This window comes from Varroa destructor, unplaced genomic scaffold (genome assembly GCF_002443255.2).
Source record: "Varroa destructor unplaced genomic scaffold, Vdes_3.0 BEIS01000004.1, whole genome shotgun sequence".
NCBI lineage: Eukaryota > Metazoa > Arthropoda > Arachnida > Mesostigmata > Varroidae > Varroa > Varroa destructor.
This window is the reverse complement of record NW_019211457.1, coordinates 27,168,423-27,195,012: the sequence shown is the minus strand read 5'-3', so window position 1 is coordinate 27,195,012 and position 26,590 is coordinate 27,168,423. Positions and strand designations below refer to the sequence as shown.

Below are 26,590 nucleotides of genomic sequence, written 5' to 3'. Positions count from 1 at the left end.
TTAGTTCAGTTAACAGTTTGACTTGAATCAGGTGCTTCTTAATACCACCGATTCTAGCGTGCGCCTACCCGTACTGCGTGTTTGAAAATTGGGGAAGCAATAGGCGATATTTATAGGTGACGAAAATGCGTACGTAGGCGCTATCGGTATCTAAGGAATACAGATCTGTATCAGTGAGCAAAGTCTTCGGTACCAACGACACCAATAGCGGTGCGTGATAAGGTCCTTTTCCGACTGTTCCACTATGCTCTGTAATGTTTTGATACGGTTAAGAGGACACGGAGATGACTCTGTAAATAGCCCTAACTGATACAGACAGGCGAAATGTTTCAATCCGCGTTGGTAAACGCATGTCAAGAACGAAAACGCTAATAACGCGCTGTTTTAACGTAGACCTCCACCGAGTCGGTACGGATCGTTGCTGTTGCAGTATCATCTCAACAGTGGGATGGCCACAAACACACGCTGCTTAATAGACCCAAGCTTGAATGCAAAGATTAGACGCCAGCTCTTTTTAAACGATTTCATGCTAAGTGATCGTGAAATCCTTGACAATGCGCGTTACTCGCGCACCTTTGTCAATCAGTACAAATATATTTTTCATTTTCTAGCGATACGGATCAATACATAAAGAGGAATGGAGTTGCAATATAGAATCGCTAGAAAACATTGCATGATATTCAATGCACGCGGGAACTTCGCCGGTGGCCAAGCTTCGCCAGAAGACAGCAAGAGCGAAACGCTGACACAACTTTTTTTCTGAGATTTATTGAATCGGCAGCTGCCGTTGTGGCTGTTGGTGTCGCTGATCGCCAACAAGACGACGACAACAACAACTTAGCAACGAGTTCTTTCTTCTGATAGCTCTGTTCGCATACGTTTCAGGATCCGAATCCAAGTTTGGCTGTTTCGTTTGTCACTGCACGCGGCGCGCGCGAGTGGACACTCGATGTTGAGCATTTTGCCAGCCGCAGTGTCCCCGTCCAGGGGTTACCAGGCCCTGTGATCTGGGGCGGCTCGACGTATTATCGATATGTGTTAGCATCAAACTGTGAATTTACTTGGCAGTTTTGTTCTTCGACGATGCTGCACGTATCGTCCAGTGTCTAACTCTGCCGTAGACTGAAAATTTCCGCGCATCGAAGAAAGAGCGATCTAGCGATAAGTGGATAAATTAGCGCGTGTGTGCCTATGTGTCAGGCTGACCAAGGCCGATCAAGAGCTTTAGCAAGGTCGAAGGACGTCGTTTGTAGTAAAAACTTTACTGTTGAAATTTATGTTTACATTATAATGATTAGTGGTGTCATCGTTACCACAACCCAATTACGAGCAGCATGACGTTAAGCAGATTTGATTTCACCTAAGTCAACCGCGTACTATGTCATAGCCGGATAAGAGCTATTCCTTCTCTGTCGTCATGCGACCGCCGCTCGTCACCGCGAATCACTGTTATGGCAGAGATTTCCAGTAGGTACATCTTATCGAGAGGGCACCTTACTGTGCACCCTGTTCATACAACCTTACGTTAAAGATGGTAGATCAGCATTAGCTATAGTATCAAGCTGTCATGTATTACGGCTCTCCATTTCCGCGACGCCCGCCGTTTGCTTCTGGCTGGCTTTCGTTGACATTTGGCAGAACGGACACGTGTCTATTCGTTTCTAGCTTGCGGCAGCCGGAGTGTTCGCTCCGCGAAGCGTTGCTGGCGCGTGAGAAAAAGCGCGCGAACGCCGGCCACAAAAGCCATAGCACCAACGGCATTAGCAACAACCGTCGTTTCGGCCGCAGAATTCGCCGGTGGCAGTCCTTCTTCCGCCGGATAGAACTTCGTTCTAGAATATCCGTTCAACGTGTGTGTGCGTATGTACGTAATGAGTGTGTGTGTGTGCCAATTCGCTTGTGAATAGCAGCAGCAGCAGCAGCAACCGGCAAAACGACTAGCATGCCCATGGGCAAGAGGCTGACCGTTATTCACTGCCGTGCAGCCTGCCACCGATCCTAATCTACCGCCCGGTCCGATCCCACGCGATCCACCCAATCAATAAATAGAAGCAACGCAATCATATGTACATTGTAGCAGTTGGCGTTGCTCTTCATCTGCCCTCTAGCGTAGCGTCGCTTACGTATGCTTAGTTGGCCGTGTTACCTCGTGTGGTAGACTTTAGTGGTCCCTGCTCTTCGTTCGGTCGTTTGTTAGTTTTTTCGCGCTCTGCCATCGCTTTTAATTTTCGCCTGGTGCGTGGGAGGCCATCTTTGATCGAGGGACAACGAAGGCGACGGTAGCAGGGAACAGTGGTGATGGAAAGAAGGATAACACTTGTGCCATGGTGTGCTAAGATCAGGCTTTGTTTAGAGCGGCGGGGCAGTTGCTTGCTCTATAGTGGAGTCGCTTCGTCGTACCGTCATCGTTGGCTACGCCATTGTGATTAATGCCATTACTCGTGTGAAAATTTCCTGTGTGTTTTCATCGTTTTTAGGTTTTTGGACTCGTAGCAATTTCTATCCTCTACCCACTGCGGCTGTTTAGCCTGCGTCTTCACTTTGCTGGTTCGTGATATAGACGCCATCTTCCACTGTTGCGGCAGTGTAGGCGATACTGATGACGCAACTCGCTTCTGTGAATCAGATTTTGGTATCTCGGGAGCTTGGCTAAGCTGACGTAACAGGTGGCCTGCTGGGGTTGTCGCATAGTCCTAAGCATATTTAAATGGATAATACTTGGCATAAGTCTATACGTAATTTATTGAATAAACTCGTAGGATGGAACAAAGTGGATTAGTTACAAGCGTTGACAGTAGCGGCAGAGAAGCATATTTGGCTAAATTTACGTCGACCAACAGCTGTCGTAGCCGATTAAGCTAACTGAGTAACGGCTGAGTGACGTAGCCCCAACAGCCTATTTCTAAAATCCGGGCGTTAAGACGACGATTAGGGACTTAGAGGGCTCCGACTATTTGCAAGTCGGTAGTAACTGCTGTTGACGCGTTTTTGCCGCAAACAGAAGTTTCGAGTCATACCGAGGTCATCTTATCGAGGACCCAATAGAAAAAACGTGCAAACAACAGATTTCTGGCACGCGCGCATTCGTCTCTTTCGCTAGAGAACGATCGATAGATAAATAATTGATAAACGCTGCTATGGTATGAAGGCCGGGTATCTCGGCCTTACCATTGTGCCTCTTTAATAGCAAGATATTACTCTTTGTTGACATATGACGCGGAAGTGTCTGTTCCCTGCTATTGCCATTGTTGTTTTCAATTAAAAATCGGCCGTTTAAGCAGACATATTTGGCACTGAATTCCTCGATGTGTAACACACAGTGGTCTCGTTATCGTCGTGCGGATGACATCAAAGCATCCTTTACGTGGTCATCTGGTAAATAGTTAGCTATAAATACGCAACGGGTCATAACAACCATAAGGAGCCGAAGCGCAATCTAGTCTACCTCCAAAATACGGTAAAGCGTCCTTCAGAGCATCAAAGCCACCCACGGCATGAGTGAATAAAGTGTCTTCACAATAGATTTTACTATCTGATGGTCAATGGTTTAAAAAAAAACAGATGTTATTCTACCTCGATAATAATCATTTGATAATGATTCATTGAGCCTTCTAGCCGTATCTTTGCAGTTTGTCTCAATACGTGTTTATCATATTAGGCAGAACGCGAATGACCCGTCACCGCCTGCCTACATATACCATGGCGTGCGTATTAGGTCCCCCCGTACGAACAACTTCTATTTGTATCCGACAAGCAATGGCCCAGCAACTCTTCTCATTCGCTTGGGCGCACGACCTACTATTAAAAAAATTCCTATAAAGGATATGAATGGAATGATGATGATTATGATACAGGGATAATATGGAAACAGTTTGATTTCGAACTGATATCTAGCTTGTCCGTAAAATTGTTATTATTTATAAGTAAATAAATTATAAGATAAAATCAGTGAAACGTACCCGCTGTCATCCTCGGATCACATTGACAGCTATCTGGGATTGAATTTTTCAATAATAAGGATGTCCATCACAGCGCGCCGCCGCGAGTGTACTACATAATAGCACGCTATCGAGTGCGAACGGATTATATTAATATAGCGACGTTCGTACGTCGGCAAGCCATTTAATTTCCATATTGTATCGCGCCATTTGGCTTCTTCGTGACGCTGATCCTCGACGGCCGAAGCCGTGGGCTGCCCAGCATGGATAAGTGTTTGGTATGCCCTGATGGACCCTGTTTGCTGATTAATAAATGGGACCCGGTAAATGGATAGGCAAAGCATAACGTTCGCCCATCTTATTTCCCTGTCGTCTTTGCCTCCGTATCTCGTAGGCGTCGTTGAAATACATTTTCAATGACACGGCGATATTTCTCTTCCCGATAAGCGCTGTGTGCAGGCATAGATATTAGTTATTTTAGGATCATTTTTGTTATAGGCAACGGAGTTTCGATTGGCTATATCAGTTAGGACAGGTATTCTGTGCAACTTCTTATGTGGTCCTGTTCGGGCGACGGGTTTGTTTGGCGTCATTAATGATTTGAGTGAAGAAGATTTTGTGGTTGTTCTTGCTATTGAATTTGTATGCTATGCCGGTGCGCCGGCCAACTTCTAAGACAGTAGAACGTGCTGAAGTATATTGTTATAAATCTTGTTCCATTGATTCGCCATTGGGTGTTTCTATCTAATGTTAACCCTATTTAGATCGAGCATTTGCGTCATCAACATTCTAATCAGGAATTCTGATAATTGAAGCAACATTCCATAGAAACACAACAGATGCCATCGTACTGCTGACATTTTTTCGGTATTAAGAGTTAATTATCTTGACGCTCTGGCTACGTAAACTGTATGCCAACATGGTGAAGCACAACCGTATGGGTGTCCGTCCACAAAAGGAAAATGTATACAACCCGTTTCCTAGCAGACTAAGGAAGCTAAACAATTTATCTTGGTATGATGGAAATAATTTCGCTTATAAATTTCGATCATAACTTAAAGATGGGGTGAAACATCTTGGTGACTGTAGTTAACGCTAATTGGGTTGAACTTACCGTGTTACTTTCAATTTAAACCTGTGCAAAAAAAAAAACCTAACCTAACCTAATACTTGAGAGACGAGGATTTTGGCCCTTTGAAATATATGCAGTAAGAGAATTTTGTATGTCCGACATATGATTCTCTTGAGAAGATTGGCAAATACATGCCTTGACTATACTCAACGAGAAGAATATTGCCAACAAATACGTTAACGGCAAGAAGTTACCAACTGGCAGAGCAAATGGCTAACCTTTTGTTACATCGAATACACGAAAGGAAACCAGCGCCAGGTAGAAAGCATTTTAGGATGGTAACAACAAGTAATACCAATATTGTGTTTTTTTTTTACCTGTCATGTGACGGCCAGTACAGCCGTTCTAAGTATTTGTCATATTTTGTCTTTTGGATTAAATCCTCACATGTCCCGCTGCTAATGTTGCTTGCGCTTTCATCGACTTTGCTAACATACAGGTGGCCATGTCGAAGACCTGTTATCAGATATGAAAAGCTTATATCCTTCCATCTATCGGTGAAATTGACGTGCAGAATTTCCCATGCAACTATGTTATCAATTAAGTCTTGGATCAACGAACGCACAACACACGTTGCTGCGTCATCGATAACACTATATACATCTCAAGTATGATTGCCCGCTGGTAACATGAGCAATTTCTTGCCTTAACTTACCTACGGGAGATTGTGGTGCGGTTCTATGAGTATGCAGTGCGAACGCGTGACAGGAGTATGCGTTATTATATACACAATGTTAGAGGAATCTTTGGAAATAGTGGTGGTTGTATACACGTATGAGTGTTTCTAAAGTTAAGCGGTGAATTGGCTAGCGATCAATGAACTTAACTAGTCGTGTTCGTTGTACTGAGATTTGTTTTTATTGCGTTTAGATCAATGCAGGCGAAGGCTGTTACGAACGTGTATACATACAGTGAGTATGTAAGGATAAAATGGACAAGATGGGATGGGCAAACAAATGAAAATTTTTTTCCGCTTGCTCACAACATAATACAATAATAACAAATCAACAGATCCTTCAAATATTCATACTGACGAAACGGAGCACATCGGCCTAAAATTGTTCAGAAGGTTAGTGGTAGATGGAATCAGCCAGGTTTGATAAGGCTGATCGAATTTCGTGGTCTTATCGTGGGTGGCCTATCAGGAAACTCAGGGAGAGAGTCTGACAACGAAAAACCATAGTTGTGTTAGTGAACAGAGGCTGTATGCTTCTGTGAGTCGTAATTCTATTTTGTTCTACATCGTTACGGAAGTATTTATACGGGTTTCGATTATCGCGCATTTTCGGTGTCGACATTTGATGTTACCAAGCAATTACTATAATTGATTGGCGTTCAGTTCCAATCGCGGCACCGCAGACATCGTAGATGTTAGTGAACAGGGCACAAAAAGCAATTATTTGTGGAGAACGTTATGACGCGCGCCGCATGGCAGGGTTCCGGCTACACTAACGGTAGCCTCAGGATTATAGTTCCCACAGGATGAAAAGTAAGTTTCACGAAGTGCGAAAATGATTACGACATTTGCGCGGTAACACTGGAAGACTAAGTTGGGTCTTTTGAGTTAGAAATATCTTAAGTATCAAATATGGAACTTACTAGAAATCAGATGATAATCTTTCTCTGCTGTAAAACTCCGTAGTCTCGAAAGTTAGGAAGGCTTCAAACTGATCGGACAGGTACGTTCAGGGCAGGGCACAAACAAGTTCGAGTACATTGTGTTCCTCTCGAACCTAATGCTAGGTCGTTAAGTTCTTTCAGTACCTTGCTCCTTTTTTTCCTTCTACCCCGACTCGAAGTCACTGCGGCAGCAGCGACTCGCGTAACGTTTCGCAAAAGGCTTAACCAAAGTACACCGTAAGAGTCCCTTGGGCTGGCCAAGCGCGCCATGCTTCATACGCCAACGGTCCGTTGTCCATAAACTATCAGTATTGTCATTATTGTTTACCATCATAGGCAGGCATAGCGGCGGCAAGGACCACGCGATGGAAGGCTACTGAGAGCAGCTTGCCGTAGCGCCGGCTATGTTGCTTCGTTTCGAAGACGTGCGCATGAGCGCAACTGATGTTATTCGTAGGAACGAATGAACTTGCTTGTCACTACCGCTGCTGGGGAACGAGCAACAATGCAGATACTCCTAGCAACGTCAAATTGGCAGGGGAAAGCAGATTTGGCCTGCGCTGCGTGGGTAGAGATAACCCACATTGAACGCTAGTGCTGCTACAAGCCACACGCTGGTAACAACCAAAACAACAGCTCTAAAACTAACAACGATAGCATATAGGGCTATGAAACTAGCAGTAGCAGCAGAAGTACGTCAACGGAAGCTGGATCTGTTTTGGCGGCGGCGTACTTTTTTTTTTGTCTTATGACGGTTCCGCCCTCTTGTTGACAATAAGTGAAGTCGCACTCAGTGTGACAATGTGCTTACTATCAGCGCCTCTCGCAGCTGCCGTATGGATGACGATTAACAGTAGCGGGAATCGGGGCACACATAGAGTACAGCAGCTTCGCAACGACGAGAAGGAGGTGAAGTAATCGTCTGTGGAATCCCAATAATTATCGAAGATAGCATGAACGCCAAATCGAGAAGATCCGAAGTGAGTTTGTTTGATCTACGTATAGTAGATCCGGCCATTTACATAGGATAGAATCAGTCGTTTTCACGACTGTACGTGATGGACGCCATACGGTGAGCTGCCATAGATGGGGCTGATTGGTGAAGGCCAGATCGGCGCAGCCAGAATGGGCCTAAGAAGCACAGGAAACCTAACGAAACGAAGATGAGGTAATCGTTGGCTTATTAACAGAGCAGCATTTCGTCGAAAAGTAGCAGTAACAAATGGCATCGGAATATGATACTATTACAGTATTAATATGTAGTATATTATAGTATTATTAGTATAGTGCATTGGTAATATTATAAGTATATAGTAATGATGATACGGCAAGGCATCGGTGACGCAATATCCGTCATTTGCCAAGCGGCAGGAAATTAGCTGCTACGTTAGCCAGTGTGACTTCAGCTAGACCATCAACGAAGGCGGGTGAAATATTCTGGGATGTATGAACAGTGGTTAATAATGTACATGATAACAATTATGAGTATTTTGTAGGATTAGCTACTTTTGTAGGCCGAGCGATTCTTCATTTTCGTTGTTTTTATCTGTGTTAAATGTGTGCATGCTGTTTTTAACGAGCGTAAATGCGACTGAAGCAGGCCCTTGTGAGAGATCTGTCTAGGGTTAAATAGGTGCTGGGGCCCAAAACTCGTATTACGTTGGTGAAGAGAGGGCGTTGATAAATCTTTAGAACTTAAGAACAAAGTTTTGTTTCATTATGCTGCTATAGTATGACTATACCAATATATAAAGATCCCATGTCCGTGGAAGTTCTAAAGGATACAATGTATTCTATGACAATGCTTTGTTAAGTGTTTATGTCGTATATCTAAGGGAAATAAGCATCAGAGCCATAAGCTTTTGCTAACAACCCGTAACTCGCATCGTCTCGTTCTTCTCATCGGCTGCTATACGCTGGGTTCTTCGCGCTAATTCCGAATTAGCCTCTTCCAAGTACAGCCAGTGCAAGGTACACAATAGGGCCTTATCTTAGTTATGCATAGTAAAACGCGCAGACGTTGCGCGAATCACGAGGGCAACCCATTTTTGCTGATGTAGAACTTTCTGCTCAAGACCTCCATGCGTTAAATACATATATACTGCAGCAGACCACAGTTGTAAACGCCAACTTCAAAATCATCACATTCGCACCATCACTGATCGATACATATGTAGCTTTAGTATGTGATAAGAGCCGAAAGCCGTTGCCTTTGCGTTGTTAGACACGTGCCTGCTCGTATCCGCAGGCTGTGTGATATTCACCGATGTGAAAGCTGGGGTTTCAGGGCATTGGGTTATAATAGGACCGCTCTTAAGGTGCTGACCGAAGATCTGGATTGAAGTGGGGTCCGACTCTTGGGACAGTGATGACGAGATACAAGTTTGGCCAAAGCTTCGTCGAAGCTGTGCAAACGGTCAATAAAGACATCGATTGTAGACAAAAAATATGTAAAAATAGTCGAAATTAAGTTCAGCAAGGGGATGTGATTATAATACGTTATAGCTAATGTGACATGCTGCTATAGCACTGTACCGTTCTGGGCATTATACTTGTGAGCTATATTTAATTTAATTTTAACAATCACCAGTTATGTCTTTTCTCTTGGTGTCACATAGTCAGTAACGAGAGAGCAACGAAGCAGTTAGTTTAACTTACTTAATTGTTTCTCTTCACCGAATCTATTGCCAATATTGTGAAGTAACCCTTGAATTGTTTCTAGAGTGACAGAGAGCTCTACATAAACAGTGATCATTTACTAAGATATTTCCAATAGTACAATATCGCTCTAAATAAGCGGTTGGCTTGCCTTTTAACACGCCTACTATAAAACCGTACACGATAATCGTCTGGTTGCGCAATAGCATAGACTCATATATGCGCAGTGTATTTTTAATTCCGATTGCGTCATATGCAGTGCTTCTCGCCCTTTATAGTCCGCATATGTCACACCAAGCACTACTCACTTGTTGAATGTGGTCCAGCCTCTGCTGTCACAAGCTGGCCTCATCCGATCGATGTCTCGGTGCCTGGTCTTTCTGATACGCTAGTTGACCAACAGAAGGCCGGTGTCCCATATAGCCTTATGACCTCGTCGGCCTTCACTGTTAGCGTATTAAGTAGCATTTCCCGCTGGTCCCCGCACTTGCGATCGCGAACTGCATGTTTAGCGTATGCGACAGCGTAAGGCCGTGGATACTGTGTGTGTGGACCTAAATGCTGATGTCTGGAGCTGCCTCAAGGAGTTAAGAACACGGAAGACAAGCTTCAGAAGTTGGCCTCGATCGGCTACTGGATATACGCTGATCTGATGGCCTGCGTGGTCACAATGCAGGAACTAAAACAATGGCTCGTACATCTACAGGCGTTGTGGTTATTTTGAGGCCGATTCTTTCGTGTACGTATGTGTAATACAGCTACTCAAAACGCCTGCGGTGATCTCGGACAAGCTCTCTGTCTCATTCCCAGGAGCAAGCATAAAAATCACAGCAGGGCTGTAAAGTTGCTTAAGTGGACTTATATACCCTCACTGGCACTCGTTATGCCTATAGGAGATAGCATTAAATCTGTCTCTGGTTCAGACATATACATGTATAAAGGCTTTATGTGCAGAAGAGCTCAAATCTATGGCTGAAATCTATTTTTTTGCGGTAAAACTGCATTTGAAAAAACTGTTCAACGATTCTCCTCTGTAGTGCCTGCGGGAGCAACATACACTTTGTTGTACCTAAACCAATTCCTATGGAAACCTCAAAGATTGTCGGGCCATGTTGCCCTTTTAACTGACTCTCAGGCTGTTTATACTGCGCGGTTTCGGAGACATGTTATTAGGTCATCGAAGATATCGTGAGAACTCGGAAGTATCTATAATAAAAAAGAACCTCCTAGTAAGTAAAAGTCTGGACACTGGAAAAAATAGTCACTCAGGCTTTTTTCGTACGGAACCCATTGCTGTGTTAGTAAGGCTTTTTTATTGCTCTTAACACTAAGTACAATATAGAATGACGCTCTATTTGTGTTGCTTTTTGCGCGATACGTTTGTTGCAGAACTTATTCTCAACTGCAAACATTTTTTTATTATGCATTTGACTTGGCATTGTTTGACACCGGTAATTAATTTTACGACTGGATCCCTTATTTTTTTTTTTTTCATATTGTTTAGAAACGTTGACAAATAGCGTAAGAAGTGTATTGACAAAAAAAAAAACAACTCTAATTACCCTTGGCGCAGAGCCATCGGACCCGATGAGCTCTTATAAAAGGATAGCCAAGAAGATTCCGGAAGACCTCGGTGTGACCGATCATATATTCCGGTTCCTGCGTCAAGCATATGCACTGATTTCTATTAACGAGTTGAAGGACACGAGGCGAATGTAGGACACATAGCTAAGTAGATTTCTTAATGTGAAATTCATACCATCTGAAACTGTTCAACACAATAGGGCGGCATACGAGTAACGAGTTCCTTATAAACGAATTGTTTTAACTAATAATATAAAATGAACCATGGAAACTGCTGATACCAAACAAATTCTCAATAACACTGTCCTTTTTATTTACTATATATATATTAAACTTTATTCTTTCTTAATTTAAACTTATTAAACAGATTACTGTGAATATTTTCTCTCGGGATCATTCGCAATCAGCTTCCATCTGTATGTAGCATAGGCACTCCTTAAACGCATAAAACGTTTCTCTCTCCTAATTTAAAGATGCCGTTCGACGGCCTTCACCTTGTCGGCCTTCAATCGTCGCCCTTGTGTTACCTCGTACGCGGCTAAATGGTCACACAATCACGGTTGCGAATCAACAGCGACAGAATAGCAAGAAATTAGCGATTATTTCGGCTCACGTTGTCCGAAAGTCATAAGCAATTAACAAATTATGAGCCTGTTTCCGTTTCTTTGAGTTCGGGCAGCCTAGGCAGACAACAGGTTAACAGGTCCAAGGAACAAGCTAGGAACTGCACTTCAACGTAGATACGTGTTGTATATCTCTATACAATGTATTAATGGACCCATATGTCTGTTTGACGCTTCTCATTAACTGAATAGACGAGTAAATATGATTTGAATAGAGAAAATATTCACTTTAGCAACTCCCATATTCGGCGACAAGAGCCGAGGTTACGGAGAGGACACGGCGACGGTCTCAGCGACGCGATCCCCACGTAATCAAAGCTACTATTAATGATCAATACCGTTACAAAATGATCATAAGCGGTAGTAGCAGTAGCGCTAACGACTACAGCAAAAGGTTACAATGGCCGCAACATTATCCGGCTGTTGAAGGTGTTCGTCCAGAGTGTGCACGGATCATACAAAGCGCGGACGGACCCACTGATCAAATGGGTGACCGTCAACATACGTATATCAATTTTATATGGCGTAATGCATGATGACTTTATCTGTTTTATAGAAGACGTCAACGGTGGATCGAGACGAGTTAATTGGTAAAATGATCGCAATCGTTGTACAGATATTAACAAAAAGAACTTAAAGCGACACAAACTAAGCACCGGCATTTTTGTTAGTAAAATCTTTTCAACATAAGTTTTGTCATGTTTAGTTTTGCCCCTCTACCTCACTTCCCCCCCTTCACCGTGTCGCGTGTTACAGGGTCATATTTTTTTTGCATAGCTATTAGGGATGACGATTCTATAAGCTAACCCACAGCAGGACATTGATTTCGACTGACGGGATGCAACCAGTTACCAATTCGTATCACCTATGGCTCCAGAGAAGTAAACCGCTATTTTAGCGCAGATAAAGGATAATATAGATGTCACTTGTTTTTGATGTTTCGTAGAGTTTCTTCAACGTCTTTTTGCCGCCTAAATCCGTATGAAATGCGAAAAGGTTGTATAAACATTGAGATATATATACATACATAAAACGTGTATTCTCACATAATAATTTTAGACCGCATACGCTGGTGGCTGGCCTATTGTTCACGGTTTTACAGAAAAGTGGCTTCCCTCTATACTTTAATCATAGGATAGATACGAAGTTACCGGGAAACCGAAACCTTCTTAATACCAATAATCGGAAAGATCAGAGCGAATATATTACTACTATATGTACTGTTTATCATTATTGGATTATATATATATATGGACAGCAAGCCGTCGGAACAAACCTGATCTCGTTCAAGTTTGGCACGAAACGTCTAGTTATCACTAGAGCAACGCAAAGAGTACGATCGGGTATTGAAATGCGATTACTACTTATAATGAGATGAGCGTCGTTCTGGCGGCGATAGACTCCAGCTTGTATAGTGTCTCATCCTCTCCCTGTACAGACAGAAAGATTTTTCCAATATGGAACTTTTGTCCTAATAGGCCGCCGTTGGCTGTCTTGCTAAAAATACATGACGAAATAACACACGTCATAATAATACCGTGCTGTTAATTCAGATAATAACAATGATAATGGTTATTAGTGATTGTCGTTGCTGTATGACTTGCGTAAGCGTGTCTCGGTGGGGGAAACGAGACGTTTTAGGATCAGGTTTAATAGGTTCACACGCCAATCCCTTGTCGTATAAAGGTACATGACATTACCCATCCAGACAAATCTAGTTTGTCGTCTAGCATGCACGAATATTATATCGAACAACTAGATCGCAAATTTTTGACATAGGCGTACCATATACGATCGGAATGGATAAATATCTTAATTGTATGGTAATTTTATATGCCACTGCTATTGATATTGTCGTTATTGTTATTTCAAGAGTGCCAACTGTGTTCAGGTACGACAATGACGTGGAACGATACGTGAAAGACCGCAATCATTGCACGCATTGGCACGACCAGCCGTACACGTGAATTTACGTATGAACATAATGGCTACCAACTAAAGAGCAAGCATTTATACAACATACAAATGCATATACGCATTGAGCAACGGGAGCTAGAAACGTTTTTTCGACCCCTCCACACATACCATATGGGGTGCATCAGTGGATTGAGGCGGAAAGAAAGATTCTGGGGCGTAGGCGATAAATGCAGCTTACCCAAACCTACTAAAAGATATGGGCTGTAGCGCTGGGGTGTTGTCGGGACGTATTTCTAGAGAACGTTGCTGCTGGTTGGATCGGTTTGACGACCGATCAGCGTGGGTCCCCTTCTCAAGCTACTCAAGCAGAACTCCATTATTTCTTAACACAGGGTGTTCTTCTCGGGTTTTGTACCGTTATATAATACGTATGTTGTCAACCATGGTATCTAGTTACACACTGATTTTTATTTCTGCCTTTTTGAGTCATTAATACAAAGAAGCATCTGTACTTTTGGTGTTTTGCTTTGCTCTGGGTTAAAATGCCGTAATTTCGATTGATAATAAACTCTTTGTAGCAGTATGTGTGTTGGTGACGTAACGTTAATACGGCGAATGTCTGATTTGATACGTACAACGTTGTCAAAGGTACGTAAAACACCGAAGCTGTAGTAATTGCTTTGCACGTAAAAGATCTAGTCTAGATCATAACGTGCACTTATGCCCAGCATTGCTGCCTTTCGACGGCATGTTCTATGTTTGTTTCAAATCCAGGTCGTTTTATAATTATTGAAGCTGTTTTTATAGTGTGCATCCGATTTAGTCAGGGGGAGCGTTATTCAAGCGAGTGTCAAGGAATCACACACTTTGTAGATACTGCAACGTTGCTAAGTAAAAAAAAAACTAGGAAGACAAAGTTGTTGAACAAAGTAGAGTAGTCGCTCCGCCGTTAGCATTAGACTATTTTACAGTGCAAAAGTAGTTCGAGGTTTTAGGAGGCGAACAGTATCTTAAGGCAGTGCTTTCGTATGTTTTCGTAAAAGGTTTCGTAAAGTTCGTAGACTTATTTACAATGTAGTGAAATGGGGGTAAAGATTTTTCTATAGGAATTTTCTATAGGATTTTCTATAGGCATTTCTATAGGAAGCTTTGTGTTGCTCAGTGTAGTTGTTCTAGTTGGCGCGCTCTTCAACAAACATTTAGATATGATCGACTATTTCATTTAGCTGAATGTATTATACTTTAGTATTACAGCTTTTTTTGTGTTGTCAACGATCTCTATGCGGTTGCCAGTTGCATTGTTTTTAAGTTTCGTTTTTATGTAAATTGCGGATAAATACCAAATTTTTGGCATGTATCATCTGGTTTCGTTTGCTACGTAGGCCGTATCGTACATGGTAAACAGTCGATAGTAGTACATATTGGTAAAGCGGGCAATTTTTTTTTTATTTGTTCGGCGTTCCAGCTAATACAAACTTGTCATCTTTGTCCCTCCCTGTCTTCTAGTCGCTTCTGCCTTTCGGTATTTCTATTTCGGACGATCGAACATCGTAAGTCTACTCAAGATAGGTAAAAAACTAAACAAGCGATTAGGCGATGTCATCGGACAGAGACGTGTATGTTAATGCTAAGGCGGTCCGATGGACTCTACGCTATAGAATGGTAGGCCGCTGCTGAAAAGGATAGCCGCAAATTTTGAGCCATTGGCAACCAAGAACGAATTCTAACTGTACATGTACATAATTGTGTGCAAACCTGTCTAAACGGTCGTATCTAGGCGACTGGTGTATCTTAGACAAACGATCAGTAATGGTAAGTGTAAGGTAACATGAATAGCAGATAGTCAAAGTAAACTAATTGATTAAACATGGTCATGAGTTCCCATCGATGCTCACCACACCGTGATTTCTTATACTAGTACCAAACAAAGGTGTATCGTTTACAGGTGTCCATCTGAATCTCCATGCATAGTTAATGTTCTATGTATGTCTTCACCTGTCGTCTTCTCCGCATTCATTTCGTAAAACTTAGTGTATATATCAATGAAAACTCGTAGTAAGACGACAAGATGCAACGGTAGACTTTGAAAATTATGCACAACGCGTGAAGTTGTAGCAGTAGTACTGCGTCTTACTTGCCATCTTGTTGAGACTTGTGAGACTGACCATTGGTCTGGCTTGTTCGTCTGCCGACGAAAAGTATCCAGCCCCTCGCGCCCACGTCAGCGAAATGCCGGCATGCGGACTTCCCGTAGGGCATCCGCGCAACTTACGATAATCCCATTTTGTGTTGTAGAAGCCCATTACGTAAGCACTTCGTCTTTCGAACGATTCCTGTACTTCTTTAAAGGCGAAGCAACTGAAGAGGTATTGGTTAATCAAGCGATGGACGACTAAGGAAGATCTGAATGAAATAACCATCTGAGTAATAAAAAAGTACCTCTTTAGAATACGTTCGCTTTTTGCTAATATGCATGTATATTCCTAAAACGTTCTTCCGTTTGTACGTGCAGGCACTGGGGTCGAGTTTACTAACCCATGTCATCTGACCAGAATAATAAACAGATTCATTCGAACGGGCTTATCGTTGCTAAATGTAAGACAAACAGATCATTTTCTCGGTGACGGCCGCGTACTGCGAGCAATTCAGTTCCGAGAAATTATATGGCAGCATTAGATTACGTTGTTGTAACATAAGGTAGCAATGGGCGGAGCTGATGTTGAGGCGCGTTATGCTGATGAGATGCCATATATTCCTGTATCAGCTTGCACGCCGGTTCACAGAGGTTCCATATAAGTAAGGACTCACTAAGGCGATAGATAAAGAAGCTACTACAGTCTTGAAATTCTGCCAATTTTCACGCTCACATAGGTGACACTGAACCCTATAATATAAAGGAAGGATATAACAAGACGCTAAACTTACATATATATAAGAAAGACTATCTTTTAAAGTAAGTTTCCGAATATTGTAGTACAACAGTAAAGTTGTACTAAACAAGACGTAAGTCGTATATTTTGTACAACTTTTCCCATATAGAAGAACAGCACCATACATTTTTCGACAAGAATATTTTAATAAACAGTGAATGAAGCATAATTTGGCGCGGCTTTCTCTGGCTTATGCTACGGCTGACATGTCAGCTCTCTTTTAGGTCGCCTGTTAATTATCCGTGTAGAACTAATAGGACGAAACGAGACACGCTTTGGTGCCTCCGCTATCGCTACTGCCACTCGCTAATATAAAAACAAGTCAATTTATAAGTGTAAAGCTGGTTTGTATGAGTCGTCTTCAAGTATGTGCTTGTCGTCTAGCCGCCTATTCCTTTTGAGACTTTTTAGATGAGTGATAGGTCAGGTTCATCAAACCTTAAACGGCGGACCCAGCAGACGTGTTAAGGTGCGCATCACATGTATGGGTTCGCACATATACTCAACTGTGACTGGCAGTCACTAACATTTAGCAGTCCTATACCCACCGAGCATATGATATCGTATACGATAAAGTGATTCCTTGCTTGATGTCCGACTGATGCATAGACATGCGCGCTACTTAGGCACCAAAAAATCTATCAACTATCAGCGGGCTTCCGGACTCCTGTAACATGTAGTATTTTTAGGCTCTTCCATTGCCTTGTTTAGGCCCCTTGGCTTCCGCCATACTCGTGCTCGCCCTGCTATTGTGTACACAGGTACAATGCTGCATATTGGCGAGAGCGCCAGTCCAGATGCTCCGGTTGGCTCTAGACGCGTCTTCTCCTCGTTGAAACAGCTCTGAATAACCCCTTTGTAGTCTAGAAACATCGGCGGCAGCTGAACGTCTGGCAGGCACGAGACATCAGTAGTAGGTAGACTGACCCGAAAACAAACTGCTCCGGCTGAAAGCTCAGACGTTCCTACAAACCCAGACATGGACCCCCGACTTAGAAAACTTTCTGATTATAATAGAAATAGTGGCAGAAGTGATCTGCTACATATAAACCATTGTGCAAATTCGGCTACATCATCAGCGGCTCTTGTGCTTCTCCGAAAGCAGCCACGGGGCCGTCTGCACTTTATCGTTCTACCCCTGTCCTCCTTAAAGTATCGGCGGTGACCCGAGAACCGTGTGTGACATCTTTCGACGGCTTTGCGTTTCGCTCCTGTACAGGAGAGAGAGAGAGAGACAGAGAGAGAGAGAGAAAGGGAGGGGGAGCGAGGGCGAGGGCGAAAGAGTAGACTTAGTTAACGAGATACAGGAAGCGGTCAGCTGGTTAGTCAATCCCAAAGTGACGAGTTATATGAGAACGTACAAAGTGGACTGACCGCTTTAGAGCCTGGAGATATCAGAAGGGACGCCTGAAGGGTAATAAAGCTGCACCCGTTATTGGTGCTAACTGGCTTATGGTCGATTTTGGACTTCCGCAGAAGAAAGGGAAGTAGCAAACATTCGTAATGATTGAAAAATAATGTTGATGTATAAAAAACTAAATGATTAGATGAATTTTCGCCCACTTGTGCATTTGTCTCGAATTTTTTGTTTTTTTTTTTTTAAACCAGTGCAAACTGAAACACATTGTTAGGTTTTAGTCGAAGATGAAATTCAATGCTAAGATGCAAAATATCTTTGCTACTGACTACGCTTTAAGTCTTTCTCGTTATGTAGCCAACTACAATTTGCCTTTGTAGGTAACGTGTTGAACCGTTGACTAAATAGAAGGACCCGTATAGATACCCGCTTATAGTACTTCAGGGCCAACAATTGCTAACAGCTCTCTCATCATTAACAAAAACTTTATGAATCGGCAGGTGCTCGCAATTTAATCTCCGATACGATAACAGTTGTATTTTTTAATTTCTGTTTATAATTGAACCGTCGACATTTCAAGTACGTTGATCTCGACAACATTCAATTGTTCCTCTGAACTTATGTCTTTTTTAATATTAAGATTAAAGGGCAGAACTTGATTCTTCGCAGTTTTTCCTGGGGCTTTGGTAAAGCAGCTATCTCGGTTTCTTTTTGTATGTCTTTGACGGTTTTTTTTTTGGTTGATTAATCGGCGCACCTCAGCGATATATTTCCGTCTTTAGTGACTTCCTTTAAAATAATTGTTTCCACCGTCAGTATATTGTAATACATTTACTCGATATATAAACCAATAAAGTTTGTCAGGGGTGTGTATTCTTTCCTTCTTATTATGATGTTGCGTGCATGTTACGATCCGTGGCTGAATCACTTAATGTCGTTATTGAAATATATATGTTCGCTTGTACAGAGGTTTCCGGAAACGTGTCATGAGATACTGGGTTGAAGACAGGAAACAGGAATAAAACGTAGACAAAAAAATAAAAGATTTTGGTACATGGCAAATTAAACAGATCTTCGTAATAAAGAAACAATTGCGTGTTCGTTTCGCTGGCGTAATAATTGCCCTAGACGTTGCAGGTGTTATTTGATGAGAATTGTAACGTAGCCCTATTAGGGAAAACATTATGTACTTTTAGTTATTGTGTGAAAATGCGGTTTCGACTGTAAAGCGATAAGGTAACGTAATTTCGAATCTATGTATGACAAAAAAAAGGTAAATGAAAAACAAAACCAATATCCAAACAATACTCCATACTGGGGCTTTGTAAAACTAGGAAACAAAGAGAAACAGGTCCGTCGTCAAGTAATCAGAAGCTGACAGTTGCGTAAAGAATGCTCAGAATACCGTCACGACTTTGCGTAGGCTGCGGCCCCGAACGAACTATTGCAACAATAGGAAGTGTCGAGAGAACGATGGATTGATCTATTGGAAAAGGTACCGTTACCAATCACAAAAACTTGCACGAAAGAAAGCAAGCGCAACATCAATAGAAACAGACGAGGCATCTTTTGCCCAAAGAAAAAGGGTTTTAGACAGTTACAACAAATGATAAACAAACAAATGGGCGCGTCCATAATTGAAAACTATCTGACGTGACGACAATACCAACGAGGGATATGCCTCGTTCGAGTTTCGTTATCTATTATCTATGTGTATTATATAAGAAACCTACACGACGTTATAGGCTGAGCGCTCGGAGTTTACTATTAATATTATTATATATAAGCATAGACACTATTTATTTGTTTTATACAGTAATTCTCCTTGATATAATAATAGCGGGAGAAATACTGAGGACTTGATTGCAGTTTTGTGTACAATGCAAAAACACAATTACAGATTGGGCAGCAAAAACGGTGTGACCCAGGCTAATATAGCATAATATTATCAGCTGTAGACGTACTTCAGTGTTTATCGAAAAGATGTATGAGCAAACGCAATTCAAAAAGCTATTGGACTTAGCATCGAGACCAATCGCAATAAGCCGTTTTCGGATCTTCGTTCCCCTCTGCGATACATCCTTCTAGTAAACTGGTCACCCAAAAACAAGACGACCGAAAGAAACTCTACACTGACGATCGAGTCTGGGCCGATCTGGATGTTCTTCTGTTCAGTTAAGTTCATAGCATTTCTCGCGGTCATACGCTGTTTCCTACAGCATTTCTTTGGCAGATACATAGTGGGGCAGAAGCAGTTCAATTGTTAGGCACTATAGGTATCTCCCTCTCGTACGACTGTTGCCCCCGCTACAAGCTGTACTAAAGCAGTAGCTGTAAATTGTGGCAAACATTCGGAGCAGCAATTGAGGCTCTTTTTAGTGAGGGCTTACTCACTTTTCTCATTGGGCACTTCTCTACCACTTTGCTGATGGATCAATACAAGTGTTTTGCACTATTTGATCAGCTGGACTAAGCTGCCATTGCGCTAGCAATAGCATGGCTATGTAGGCACAGAAAATGCGCCTATATAACGTGCAAGTGCGCTCCAGCTGAGCCCGCTGCCCGCTCTGGGGGGGGGGGGGGGTCGATGCTCAACGATAGACCAGGCGGCTGTCAGCGGGCTATGGTCTCTCATGATAGATTCTTAAAGCTTCATTTTTTCTTATTTGAATTTTCATAACTGAAATTTAGGATGGAGGAAGATGCTTCGTTGCTTGCCCGTGCTTACCGCCTCCACTGCCACGCTGGAGTAGACCCACTCATCAACTTCGGCTATTTAGTGATAAAGATGGCAACCTCATCTCGACCCATCGAACGAGGCAAAGGAAGCACAAAGACCACTTCTTTTTTAGGATGCTATCGATAGAGCCCTATCCTGGTATAGAAGCTTAAGACGATTTCAGCATTATCCGGGTTTCTTTGACTGCCTATTCACTCTCTCGCTCGGTTGCCAATTGCACTTCGTTGGTCTTTTATTGGGTATGCGCACATCTCGATAGGGTAACTCCAAGTTACTCGACCGTTGTCCATGGTCAATCAAGGGATGGCCAATAGGATCTACGGACAGCGACACAAAGTGATTCGTGGTCAGAAAAGACTTGGTAGCTAAAACACTTTATTAACCCAGTGAATTACAAATCAATATACAGTGGCCCAGTTCACCCGTAGCTTGCGTTTGTTCATTCCTTAGGAACACTTTTGCGGCGGGAAGGGGGTGGTTGTCATTTATCATGTGGAAACCCGAACGATGTTAAACGTTCGTGTTACAATTCAGTTTAGCGACACGGGCTTGAAAGTGTGCCAGGCACGTAAATGTGTCCTGTTATGAGTGCCATTCATGAAACTGATCTTTCGCATAGTGAGGTCTAATCAGTTTGATATAAAACGAATGTCTAATTAACATCATTCAAAGAAACTGTGATGGGGTTGAACTATGAAATAATGAAGTGCAAACTTATAAAGGATGCCCTTTTTGTAGTTTAGGTAGGTAGGTAGGTAGGCTGATCCAAAGGCCAAATAACAAACTTCGATTATGTTCGACAATGCTGGCAGTAAGTATATTGGCGCATGCGACAATTGGCCCAGGTTAAGTGATGCCTGGCGATCGATTAATGTGTTAATTGTCGCAATAGTATGTCAATTCGTACGTAATGAATTGTCGGCCTGATGCGGGCTTATCGTAGCTTAACGCGCTGCAGATTATATGAAAACACCCGTTGAACAGGCGATGAAGCCAAGGAATAGCCAATTCGGCCTCGACTCCGTCGATTGTCATCGGAACGCCGGTATTCTTTGGTACGGGCATCCAAATCGATAGGATGTTTTCGGTGAAAGGCAAACATTTTCTTCGCCTCAGAGAAGTGGCTGATTACTTAGCAGGACCGTCCAGTATTTTTTATATTGATTACGAAAATGTAAATAATTTGCAATGTAGTTGTGAATACGCACATGTTCGCGGGTCGGTCTGCCCCTCTAAACGTAAGCGAAAGGTACAAAAATCACAAACGCTTAATCGGTGTCTCTGCTGAGCATCATTGATTACTTCGCACGCTGTCTTATTTCATAACCAAAGCGTCAGCTTTTTTGCCCCTCATCAGGGTTTCGTCATCCCACATAACACCCTTCAAGTCTTTCCATCTCATCTCCTCATGTGCTAACAGCTAGTTCTATTGTTATTAATGATTACGGTATCATGCAATCGCCAAAAGCATGGAAAAGTTGCGCTGGGTATCCTGCAAAAGGGATTTTGCTTACGATGTTACTACCATGCAGGTACGTTGATCAAATTATGATTCTAATTTTCTTCAGTTTGCTACAGGTGACTGATCTGTGTATCTTATAAGTCGGAAATACTGCTACGGATTAAAATAATACCGATTGCAATTTTCCGATAGATTTCTGTATCAGATTAGAACCTTCGAGATTATTTCACATGTGTGTAAGCTTCCGATTTATTGTAGATGACAGCACGAACAATCTGCCGTGAGAAGAATCGCGGGTAACCAGTGATTTTGACTGTTCATCAAAATAAACGAGACTGAAGTAAACAAAGAGAACTGACGTCTTTCGTTCCTATTGTTCCGTTCCTAGCATTGATGATGCGCCGATTGCAGTAGCGGCTTCCACGACAGGACGATCTCAGCAAATGGGGGCAAGTGCTGAATAATATCTAAACTGCACGCCGTTGTCGGTCACTGGTTACCGTAACTGTGCATAATAATAATGCGGCTGATGTTGGTGGGTAAGGCATGACCTAGTCAACCCGAAACGAAAGATACACAAAAGGGCGTTGACTAAATTAATGGGCTAAGAGGTTTTCATCGTGGCCCCGGCGGCCGTTCAGCGGCGGCAGCATGCTTCTGTTATTCGTTAATGGTGACGAAGTTAAGTGTCAAAACGAGTAGTTCAGAGCTTGTTTGTGTGGTCTGGGCGCCATTCGACTCTTATGCAGCCGGTAAAATAAAGAATGAACGAAAAATCCAAAAAAACCAAGATTCGTTACTTTGCATTATATAGACTACAGGGAAATGAATGAGGGAAGACATGGCAGTAGAGTCGGTCTGATTTCGAGGTGAAATCTCGCTTTTAGAGCTCTGGCAAAAACACTGGAATTGGTATCTTTCAAGAGAGTGCTATCAAAATTATGTGGTAGCCACCTTTACGATGAGGCGCCGTGTCTAACATGAGGGCCGCATGTAACTAAATAAGCGCCTAAACACTATCCGATGAGAAGTCACACCTAAGGTACTTGATGACCCTTTATAGCACATCGTAACATAGGGGTATCATAGTTTTCCGCGTCAGTACTTGCTCACTTAAAAGCAGCAATAATTTGAGTTAGTTATTTGAACAACTTATTTTATTTCTCGCATATATTTATTATACTTTTGAGTTGTTGGCGGGAACAAATACGGCCCCAGTTATGCCCGGTAATGCATATACATGCGACACTTAATGTTTGTTTCCGATAATCTTTACCATTATATTCCATACGCATTGCTCCTGTTTGTTGTTTCCTACGCAAAAACGTGTAAATTCTAGGGAAAATTGTACACTTAACGATTAATGAATTAAGCGAGGCCGTGACGTTCACCTGTTTGCACAATATCCTTATCTTCTTTTTGCAGCCCGTTGTTACGTCTTAGTTTTATTCCTTCCTTGATTGTCCACGTTTTTTTCGTCCCAAAGTTCCGCTCGGCGTCGCTTGACGCGCCCGAACAATTATCGTGTCGCCCGGAGAGCCACAGCAGTTTCATTAAGCTTTCGTTTGCTCGAGCATTACATGTCATGCATTACATGTCGAGCATGTGTTTCATTGTGATCACATGCGGCTCCCCTGAACACGATGGACAAGCGTCACAATCTTGAATACCGTTAACATAGAATCTTAGGTCTTCGCTATCCCAGTATTATAGCAATTAAAAAATGACACATAATTACTGATGTGCCTATGGTCTGTCTGCGATGTTAGCGCAGGCTCGTAAGTTGCAGCCTAATCAACTAAGATCCCTTGTAACATATAATAGTAATAGAAGTTCTGACAGTTGACGTAGTAATCGCTCATCGCCAACACAGCACATCGTCGACAATTCTGTTTCCCGCTGACTTCCATCTGACGCTTTGTGTAGAAGTGGTTTCGAAGTTCCACTGTGTAGTGCGTCACTGACAGGATAAAATCTATCTAATTCACAATAACGCGCCGAATTTTTTTGAATCGTAGCTCGTACATCGTTCTTGGCCTGCTCCTTTCACGCGATAAGAAAAAAAGAACCGAAATTGAAGTTGTTTTTATTGACACCCTTTAGAATTGTACATGTCTGAGAATAAATGAAGCCTTCTGCGCGCCTGAGGCTTCGGTAGCACCGAGGCGGTAGTGCCGGATAGACTTCAGCAGTTTCGTCGGGCTTCGCCAGCCGTCGCTATCGGCAAGGTTTACCGGGTTACCGCCTACAAGCAAGGTGCGCGAAGCGATGACGGCAATCAGACCTGCGTGAATTTAGCTTTCCGCTACGGAACACGAGCGCTTAACGAAATGCTCACCTTATATCAGTTCTTTGATGTGCTTCCATGCGCAGGAAGATAGATATCTTCTCACGATACGTGTTAGACTATATTTCTCCAGTAAACAACTATGGGGCGGCGAAATGAGTCTGGGAGAAGACGACAGGAGGTGGCCCACTTTGTTGAACAACAACCGCTTGCTCGTAGTGAAATTAATAAAGCTCATGTTAGAATGGTCAAGAGCGTCGAGCTTACGCATGGGCATTTATTCATTGATATATCTTTGGGTATTGATACGTGTGTCTCCTTAATACTAAGCGTTACTATTTGCCGTGGCGTCGAATCGCTTTTGCCGTTACTGCTGACACTGCCCTAGTATCACCCTAGAAACTCGATGACCGTGAGGGGATCGCTGAGGTAATAGCGATGGTACTGAGTGAACTTGTACACTAATGTTGTTCTAAGAGGACATCGATTGTCGAGAAAAATCTATACGGCTTGGCCGATCTAAAAACGCGCTAATTTTGTTTATACATTATAGATATATACCTATTAAAAAAAGGGGAACTAACAACTCGTGTGCTAGAGAGTAATGAACGACGGGCGTAGCTAATGACGTGTACTCATTCGACAGTTCCACTATTTATATAGCCATGAAAACACCAATCCATAATGTTTTCGCCTTATCGAGTAGTATTATTTTGCCAACATTGATACAATTGGTTCATTAAGTTAAGTGCAAAACATTTTGCCAAGGCAACAAATGAGGAGAACTAAACGTGTAGCGTTAGATGAGCTGACAGCCTGAATTGGCAATGGCTGACTTCATGGCAACGTGCGATCACTAGTTAGTAATTATTGTTATGGCCAATGCATCGAGCATTGGACCGTAGCAATCCGTTTTCAGAACTCCCAGCCACAATGAAGCCCCATTGTACTTCCTAAACTTGAAAGCAGACGCTACGATGTACCGACAGACGCCTGGCAATAGAAAACACCACGTTCAAAAAGCAGGTTTATACATGCCGACCTGACTAGCAATAACTAACCGCTGAGGGAACAGACGTCTCCCGGCGATTAGGTACTGCTTGAAACGGATTATATAAATTACAGAGAATTTCTCTTTTGTTCTGAACAAAAGGCTACGCTATGCATTAAGTCATCGTTTTTAGACCTCTGCAACTGCCACCTGTCCGATGGTGATGTTCTTTATTTGTACCAATACATTTGCAACTGTGAAGTTAGGAAATTAACGGCAAACAAAAAGTTTTACAAGTTCCTATGTTCAGTTCATATTCGACCACTGCCGTTGGTTTACTGTGTTGAGAATTTAAGAAGACATACGTAGCTATCAATATGTCAGTTCTGCGAGAATCCTCTATCTGATATTTTCTCAGAAAAATGCCAGACCTATTATGCTCCATAATTAACGTGCAGTAATTTTACGTGTTTTGTTATTAAGAAAAGACTTCCCGAAAACGACCATGTTAACGGCAATGAACTTACAACATCTGCTGGCCAAATATGCGTACGACAATCGCTGACAAACACACGTCCGTCATACGACAATAGATAATGCTGTTGTCAGTGCAGCTTTTAACTTGTTTGTTGGACTGTGCTATGGCGTCCTTTATGACAGTATCCTTTTTTCGGTTCGTCGGCGCCATCGCCGGTTTTATTTCGCAGTGTTGGAGATGTCCATGCCGATCCTCTACTCGTTCGCTCCGTATCATTGACCCCACTAACCCGTTATATGTAGTGGTAGCATGAAGTTAACTGACCAGCTTAAGTAGCTCTACTTATCCATACGATTTTAGTTAGTTAGCTCGATTCGATATTGTTAAATGGCTGGCACGTTATATAGACCTGCATGACGTCTGCTCGGCTGGAAGCGAGTTCAGAAATAGATCAGGAACGTGTTCCTTATTCCTTCTGATTGTTATTCGTATACGCGTACCTATGTTCGTATGTGTGGTGCATTTGTGGGGTGGCAGTCCCAAATAATCGTCAACTATTAGTGCTAGACTGTGTCGTCTCTGTATTCGTTGTCTGTTCGAAACTTTGCGGCTTTACAGCGCACTTGTGTTTAGATCTGTAGCAATATTGGTAACAATTACATTGACCTAAATGACGTGGGCAGATTTAGCTTCTGGTTAGCTGAACTCTACCGTTTAGCTATGTTCGCCGCTTGTAGTCGCTACTTCTGTCGTCATCTTTATTACAACTACTGGCATCGCTAGCACGGGTGCAGCACGCGCGCTACATCGAAGCAGCTGTGGCCAACGTTGAGTAGTCATTGGCCTGGCGAACAGATCTGCGACACTTTCTTT

At 42.6% G+C, this 26,590-nt stretch overlaps 1 protein-coding gene across 2 annotated transcripts in view; it reads left to right on the top strand.

The window, feature by feature from the left end:
• LOC111250273 (integrin alpha-PS1-like) overlaps positions 1 to 26,590 on the top strand; it is a 130,790-nt gene that overhangs the window by 19,940 nt on the left and 84,260 nt on the right. The gene's annotated exons all lie outside the window — the stretch shown is intronic.